Raw genomic sequence first — 9,423 nt, 5'->3', positions numbered from 1 at the left:
ACGAAATTTTCTGAACTTCTTCTCCTTCTTCTGCATAATTAATCCCAATGTAATTTACAATAATTAAGTGGTTTACTATTCACCAACATTTTTGGTACCGATACACTGGTGAGTTAAATCGTTCTATCCTAGGAGGATAATATTCCAACACCTCGGGTACTAGAGGAGAATAATTTCCTTAAAGACACACTGTGCATTCAACGGGCTCGATTTCATTCAGAAATTATTTTCTAGATTCTGTTTGATTATTTCGACATTCTGTTTCTGCTGATTTTCTGTTTCAGAAAATTTTATTATTTCATAATTATTTTTATAGTAATACAAATTGGCTAACAATCTTAAGAGAATTAATTTATACTGTAATATGTATTATGTTTTGGAGATTAAAACCTTTGTGATTTTCTACTCCTTCTAAATTTTTTCTATTTCTGATTTGAAGATATAAAAACTTCATCAGAGTATTAAAATTCAGAAACGATTTGAAGAACATAAAAACTTCATCGTTTTTCTTGTGAAACAATATATACAAAACTTCGATTTTTATTTATTAAACGTACTGCTTATTATTAATTACAATACTGTTTATTATTTTATTTTTCATTGCTATTAATTGAAATTTCTGTTGTTGAAAGTGAGAAATAGGAATTGATAATGGAAATTCTTCTGCGTCTGTTGCGGAAACGACGATAACCTCGTCAAGCCGAATTGCCGTGCCACCAGAAGAATAATCGGGGAATTTTTTTGGAGCCAACTTGAAAGGATTGCAGCAAATGGTGTTCTTTTAGCTTACCACGCTTGGTTTACAGAAATTCACCAGTGAAGACCCTCTAGTACCTGCCGACATGCCAGACAATGGGAAGTTTATGATTGTTGAGACGTGGAGACAAACAGATTTTCTTTGCAAAGGCTACATCCTAAGTGCTTTGGAAGATGACTTGTACAATGTCTACAGTGCTATGAATACTTCGAAAGAATTATGGAACGCACTTGAGAAAAAGTACAAGACTGAAGATGCATGCTTAAAAAGTTTGTAGTTTCCAAGTTTCTATGCTATAAAATGATAGACAGCAAAACCGTTGGAACCCAAGTTCAAGAGCTTCAACTTATTTTTTACGACCTTATTGCCGAAGGTATGGTAATGAATGAAGCATTTCAAGTAGCTGCAATGATTGAAAAGTTACCTCCTTCGTGGAGAGATTTCAAAAACTATCTAAAGAACAAGCGCAACAAAATAAAGTTGGAAGATCTTGTGATTCGTCTCAAGATTGAGGAAGATAACAAAACAACAGAGAGGAAGTTTCATGAAAATTCAACGATTATGGGAGCTAATATCGTTGAGGAGAATGCTCCAAAAAGTAAGAAGATGAAGAGGTCTTCTAGACAAACTAAGGAGCAGAACAAGAAAAAAATTCAAGGGCAACTACTACAATTGTGAAAAAGCTGGTCATAAAGCCCCTGATTGTCGTCTCCCCAAAAAGGACAAGAAAAAGGGACATGCCAACATAGTGGAGAAGAATGATGACATTGATGATTTGTGTGCAATTTTTTCGGAATGCAACTTAGTTGGAAATCCGAAGGAGTGGTGGATTGACTTTGGAGCCACTCGACATATTTGTGCTGTCAAAGAAGCATTTTCGACTTACTCTACTACTGGTCCCGAAGAAAAGCTTTCCATGGAAAATACTGCAACAACCAAGATTGAGGGTTAAGGGAAGATATTCCTGAAGATAACTTCCGGCAAGGTGTTAATGCTCAACAACGTTCTTCATGTTTCTACTATTAGGAAAAAATTAGTTTAAACTTCTCTACTTGTTAAGAATGGATTCAAATGTGTATTTGTATATGACAAAGTTGTTGTAATGAAGAATGATATGTATGTTGTAAAGGGCTACCTCACAGAGGGCCTTTTCAAACTAAATGTAATGGTTGTTGACAATATTAATAAAATTCTAGCCTCTTCTTATTTATTGGAGTCAAATGATTTATGACATATTCGTAGGACATGTCAATTACAAAACTTTGCGAAAGTTAATTAATTTAGAAGTATTGCCTAAATTCGAGTGTAATAAATCAAAATGTCAAATATGTGTTGAATCTAAGTTTGTCAAACATCTTTATAAGTCTGTTGAAAGGAATTCAAATCCTTTAGACTTAATTTATACTGACATTTGTGATATGAAGTCAACACCATATCATGGTGGAAAAAAGTATTTTATAATTTTTATTGACGATTGTACTCGATATTGTTATGTTTATTTTTTTAATAGTAAGAATGAAGCAATTGAATCATTTAAGAAATACAAGAATGAAGTAGATAATCAATCGAATAAAAAGATTAAAATGATTAGAAGTGATAAGGGTGGAGAATACAAATTTCCTTCTGTAAAAATATGTTCGGAATATGGAGTTATTCATCAAACTACTGCCCCCTATACACCTCAATACAATGGAATTATGGAAAGGAAAAATCGGACATTAAAGAAAATGATAAATACTTTATTAATAAGTGCCGGCTTACCACAAAGCTTGTGGGGAAAGCTATCCTTACAGCCAACCGAATACTCAACAGAATACCCCACATCAAAACGCAATCTATTCCATATGAAAAATGAAAAGGAAGAAAACCCAACTTGAAATGCTTCAAAGTGTGGGGTTCTTTGCAAAGGTACAAGTACCTTTAACCAAAAAGGTAAAAATAGGACCAAAAATAGTGGATTATATTTTTATTGGATATGCTACAAATAGTAAAGCATGTCGGTTTTTGGTTCATAAATCTGATAATCCCGAAATTCATGTTAATGCGATAATTGAATCAGATAATGTTGAATTCTTTGAAAATATTTATTCGTATAAAACTGAATGCGAGTCATCAAGTGAAAGATCTAAACGACCACGGGAAGAACCAAAGGAAAATACTCCAAGTGAAAAGGATCCAAGGCGTAGCAAACGTCAAAGAACATCTAATTCCTTTGGACCAGATTTTGTGACATTCTTGCTTGAAAATGAGCCTCAAACTTTCAAAGTGGCTATGTCATCTTCTGATTCAGCATTTTGGAAAGAGGCAGTCAATAATGAGATTCAATCAATTTTGGATAACCATACTTGAGAATTGATTGATCTTCCTCCAGGAAATATGCCTTTATGTTTAAAATGGATCTTTAAGAGGAAAATGAAAGGCACTATTGACAAATATAAGGCATGAATTGTTTTCAAAGGTTATAGACAAAAGGAAGGCCTTGATTACTTTGATACTTACTCGCCAGTAACAAGAATAACATCTATTAGGATGCTAGTGGCACTAGCAGCCGTGTATGGTCTTGAAATCCATCAAATGGATGTTAAAACAACTTTCTTAAATGAAGAGTTGGAGGAAGAAATTTACATGGAACAACCTGAGGGTTTTGTGGTTCCTGGTGAAGAAACGAAAGTGTGCAAACTTGTTAAGTCACTTTTTGGACTTAAACAAGCACCCAAATAATGGCATGCTAAATTTGACCAAACAATATTGGCAAATGGGTTTAAAATCAACGAGTGTGACAAATGTGTTTACATTAAAAATAATCCAGGTCATGAAGTCATTGTTTGTTTATATGTTGATGACATGTTGATAATGAGCAAAGATATGGCATATATAAATGCTACTAAGCGCATGCTAGCTAGCAAATTCGACATAAAAAATGTAGGAGTTGGAATCAGAATTCACAAGACTCCATAAGATCTAGCATTATCACAGTCTCACTACATTGAAAAATTACTTGACAAGTTCAAGTAATTGGATTTCACGATTGCCAAGACTCCAATTGACATGAGTTATGCATGATGTTTGGCTATAATTATATATTTTTAATGCATTACTTACCTTACATTTAGGTTCTTTAATGCTAAATTATACTATATTTGTGCTTAATTGAGTTTATTATGTGTAGGTACATTGGAGATAAAATTTGAGCAAAGTAAATATTTAAAGTATAATTCATGAACTAAAATAATGGACTTATGATTATCTAATGATAAAGTAATTATAGAGGACAAGGAAAGGACAACTGAGCAAGAAGAAAGATAAGAAGTGAAATTGAAAAGTTGGGCAGCAAATCAAAATGAGAAACGAAGCAGCAAAGCAGCAGGCGACGCAAGCCTTGTGGCTCGCTACAGAGCTGGCGAGGCAAGGCCTGAGGCGAGGTGGAGCGCGCTATAGAGGTCGCGAGGCACATTCTGTAGCGATGGTGTTCCGGATTTTTAAAGCCTATTTTGTCTCCTATTTAGTTTTGGACTTGATTATTTCATTTCGGTCTTTTCCCTACACCTATAAATAGTCATTAAACACAATTTTTAGAGTGAAAGAGACCTATTTTGAGACTTTAGACGAAGGGAGAGCACAAAGCCGCCGTGGAGGCTGGAATTCATCAGATTCCATCTTTCTTCCATCAAACTTAGTAAATTTTACTTTTTCTTGATGATTTGTTGTTTTGCTACCATGTCTATGTGGAGTTAAACTTCACGTTCTAGGGTTGTGGTTGTCATGAATATTGAAGTTTATTAATTATATTACCGTTAATTCGAGTTATCATCTTTGTTTGTTTCTCTAATTCTCTGCATAATTGCTTAATCGTTTGGCCAACAGTTGAGTTCTATTTACTATCTATGCTATGCTTGGGAAAGTGTCACGACCCAAATTAACCCTCCGTAAGGTGTCGTGATGGCACCTAGTCTTTACGACTAGGTAAGCCTAATATTACAAAAAAAGATATAAATAAAACACAACATTTTAAAGATAAACAGTATATTATAAATAGCCAAGAGTAGTACCACTCGGCATATACAAAATAATTTTCCAAGACCCGAAATATCATTAAGTCATAAGCTACTATAATCTATGTAGCTCTATACAAAAGTCTGAAGATAATAAAGATAGTCTCTAGGCGAGGAAATAGAAGGGGACTCTGAAGATCTGCGGACGCAAGCAGTCTCCTAAAATCAGCAGCATGCACTAACCCCAAGGCTGATAGCTCGCACCTGGATTTGCACACGAAAATATATGCAGGGAAGGGAATGAGTACACCACAATGGTACCTAGTAAGTGCCAAGCCTAATCTCGGTCGAGTAGTGACGAGGTCAGGTCAAGGACTCACCGGAGTAAATATAATAAATTAAAGAGTAAAAGATATAAGTAAAATTTATGGTAACACAGTTAAAGAGATTCTCGAAATTTAACAGTTAAGGGAGCCCTCGGCTCAAAACAAGGTAAACACAGTGGGAAATCTCCCGGGATACTGTCCCGTAGTTCCGAATGAATATGCAGTACATGGGGATCTCCCGGAATACGTCCGTAGTCCCAAAGTAAATATGCAGTGCTGGGGGATCTCCCGAAATACGTCCGTAGTCCCAATTTAAATATGCAAGACAGGGAGGGGAATCTCCCGGAATACGTATGTAGTCTCAATTTAAATATGCAATGCAAGATGAAATGACAAGTATGACATCGAGTTATATAGTTTATACCGAACACAGATAAGAAAAATAGGGATTTAACTAAGCATGACGCACATAATGTCAAATAGGCAGTTAAAACACGTAAGCATGCTTTTCTAGTCTAAACTAAACAATTAAACATATGAGTACAATTTAATGAGAGAAACAATTTATGATTTAAAAAGATACACAAGGTTTTTTCAATAACAGCCCGTGTACGTACTCGTCACCTCACGTACACGGCGCCCACACACACCAAATAATATCAAGATATCCTAAGGGGAAAGTCCCCAACACAAGGTTAGGCAAGCCACTTACCTCGTACCGCTCAAATCAACTCGATATCACATTCTTGCCAAGAGTATCCGACTCCAAATGGCCCAAATCTATTCAAATTAATTGCTTAATGTAAATATAACTACAAGTAACTAATTTAACTAATTAATTCGAAGCTAAAGCGCGAAATTAGGAAAAAATGCCCAAAATGTCTCCCCGGGCCCACATCTCAGAATCGGGTAAAAATTACAAATTATGAACACCCATTCACTCACGAGTTCACTTGAACAAAAATCATCTAAATCCGACATCAAATTCCCATTCAAATCTCAGATTTTCAATTAGGGAACCTTTTCCCCTATTTCCAATCTTTTACCCTCAAATTCCTTATATAGACTAGGAAAAAAACAATAGATTATTGTGTTATGATCAAAATAGAGTTAGAATTTGTTACCCAATAGTTCTCCTTCAAAACCCCTCGAGAAATCGTCTCCCACCGAGCTCCAAATTAAATTTTGTGTTATGAAATTTCAAACCCTCGAAATCCCCTTTTCTGCCCAGCGATTTCCGCATCTGCGCTCATGGGGCAGCATATGCGATCCCGCACCTACGGAAAAATCAACGCAGGTGCTGAAGTCACTTATTGGGTTGGGTCTGCATCACTGGCTCCGCTTTTGCGGATGACCAGCCGCACCTACGAGCCCAGTATGCCCTGTCCAATTCCGCATCTACGAACTCCCAAGCGCACCTGCGAGTCCGCACCTACGGACTGCCCTCCGCAGGTGAGAAACACCAGAACCAGCAATGCACCAAATTTTCCTAAGTCCAAATTTCTCCCCGTTAAGCATCTGTAATACACCCGAGGCCACCAGGACCTCAACCAAACATACCAACCAATCCTAAAACACCATATGAATTTAGTTGAGCCTTCAAACCACATCGAACAACACCAAAACCCTGAATTATGCACGGATTCAAGCCTAAGAATTTAAATTTTTCCAAATTCTACAAACGATGCCGAACCACATCAAATCTAGTCCGAATGACCTCAAATTTTACACACAGGTCAAAAATGACACTACGAACCTACAACCATTTTTGGAATTCCATTCCAAGCTCGATATCAAAATTTCTACTATCGGCCGAAAAACTAACTTTCGCCAATTCAAGCCTAAGTCTACTACAGACCTCCAAAACACATTCCGGACGCGCTCCTAACCCCAAAATCACTCAACGGAGCTAACTGAGTCGACGTAATTCCATTCCGGGTCCGTCTTCACACAGTTCAGACTATAGTCCAAACTCTAAGGCTTAAACTCATAACTAGGGACTAAGTGTCCCAAAACTCTCTGAATTCCATAACCAATCACTCCGGCAAATCCCAAAAGCAGATAAAAATATAGGGAAGGCATATATTACGGGATCATGGCTCTAATTCTCAAAATGACCGGCCAGGTCGTTACATCCTCCCCCTCTTAAAATAATCATTCATCCTCGAACGAGTATAAAGACATACATGAAACTGTGAAAAGATGAGGGTACTGGCTGTGCATATCCTGCTCGGTCTCCCAAGTTGCCTCTTCGACCGGCTGACCCCTCCACTGGACCTTTCCTGATGCAATGTTCTTTGACTTGAGCTTTTTGACCTGCCTGTCCAAAATGGCTACTGGCTCCTCAACATAAGATAGATCTTTGTCCAGCTAGACTGAGCTGAAATCCAATACATGAGTCAGATCACCGTGATACTTCCGGAGCATAGACACGTGGAATACCGTGTGGACTCTTGCTAGGCTGGGAGGCAAGGCAAGCTCATAAGCATCTCCCCAACTCGCCGCAATATCTCAAAAGGACCAATGAACCTCGGGCTCAGATTGCCCTTCTTCCCGAACCTCATGACGCCCTTCATAGGAGATACCCGAAGCAAGACCCGCTCACCAACCATAAATGCCAAATCACAAACCTTATTATCTGCATAACTCTTCTGCCTTGACTAGGCTGTGCGAAGTCTCTCCTGAATCACCTTCACCTTATCCAGGGTATCCTGGATCAAATCTGTACCCAACAGTCAAGCCTCGCCCGGCTCAAACCCTCCCACTAGGGACCGATACTGCCTACCATACAAAGCATCATGCGGTGCCATCTGAATGCTGGACTGGTAACTATTGTTGTAGGCAAACTCTACAAGTGGCAAGTATTGGTCCCATGACCCTCCTAACTCCATCACACAGGTACAGAGCATATCCTCAAGAATCTGAATTGTGCGCTCGGACTGCTCGTCTGTCTGAGGGTGAAAGGTTGTGCTCAACCCCATCCTAGTACCCAACTCCTGCTGTACGGCTCTCCAAAACTATGATGTGAATTATGTACCTATGTCTGAAATGATGGATACTGGAATACCATGAAGGCGGAAAATCTCTCTGATATAAATCTCAGCCAATCTCTCTGAAGAGTATATAGTCAACACTGGAATGAAATGGGCTGACTTGGTCAGCCGATCCACGATCACCCAAATAACATCGAACTTTCTCAAAGTCCGAGGAAGTCCAACCACAAAGTCCATGGTGATCCGCTCCCACTTCCACTCTAGGATCTCTAACCTCTAAAGTAATCCACCCGGTCTCTGATGCTCATATTTAACTTGCTGACAGTTGAGACATTTGGCCACAAACCCAACTATATCCTTCTTCATCCTCCTCCACCAGTAGTGTTGTCTCAAATCCTGGTACATCTTCGCGGCACCGGGATGAATGGAGTACCACGAGCTGTGGGCCTCCTCGAGAATCAACTCCCGAAGCCCATCTACATTTAGCACACAGATCCAGCTCTGCATCCTCATCATACTTTCATCACCAATAGTCAGATCTCTGGCATCACCTCGCTGAACCCTGTCCTGAAGACCTAGAATATGAGGATCATCATACTGGCGCTCCCTGATATGGTCATAAAGAGAAGACCGAGCAACCACACAAGTTAATACTCGGCTAGGCTCTGAAATATCCAATCTCACGAACTGGCTGGCTAAGGCCTGAACATCCAAGGATAAGGGCCTCTCAGCTACCGTAAGATATGCCAAACTCCCCAAACTCTCTGCCCGGTGACTCAAGGCATCGGCCACTACATTGGCCTTCCCCGGGTGGTACAATATAATGATATCATAGTATTTAAGTAGCTCCAACCACCTCCGCTGACGCAAATTAAGGTCCTTCTTCCTGGACAAGTACTGCAAATTCCTGTGGTAAGTGTAAATCTCACAGGGAACACCGTACAAATAATGACGCAAGATCTTCAGGGCGTGAACAATAGCTGCTAACTCGAGATCATGAACCATATAATTCTTCTTATGTACCTTCAACTGTATAGGCGCGTAGGAAATCACCCTACCGTCATGCATCAATACCGCTCCAAGGCCAATCCTCGAGGCATCATAATAGACAGTGTAGGACCCCAAACCTGTAGGCAATACTAATACTAGGGCTGTAGTCAAAGCTGTCATGAGCTTCTGAAATCTCTCCTCCCACTCCTCGGTCCACCTGAACAGAGCACCCTTTTGGGTCAGCCTGGTCATATGTGCTGCAATGGATGAAAATCCCCCCCACAAAGCGATGGTAATGCCCCTCCAAACCAAGGAAACTGTGGATCTCCGTAGCTGATGACAGTCTAGGCCAATTCTGCACTACT

Source organism: Nicotiana tabacum, chromosome 24, assembly GCF_000715075.1.
Source record: "Nicotiana tabacum cultivar K326 chromosome 24, ASM71507v2, whole genome shotgun sequence".
Taxonomy (NCBI): Eukaryota; Viridiplantae; Streptophyta; class Magnoliopsida; order Solanales; family Solanaceae; genus Nicotiana; species Nicotiana tabacum.
This window is presented reverse-complemented; position numbering follows the sequence as displayed.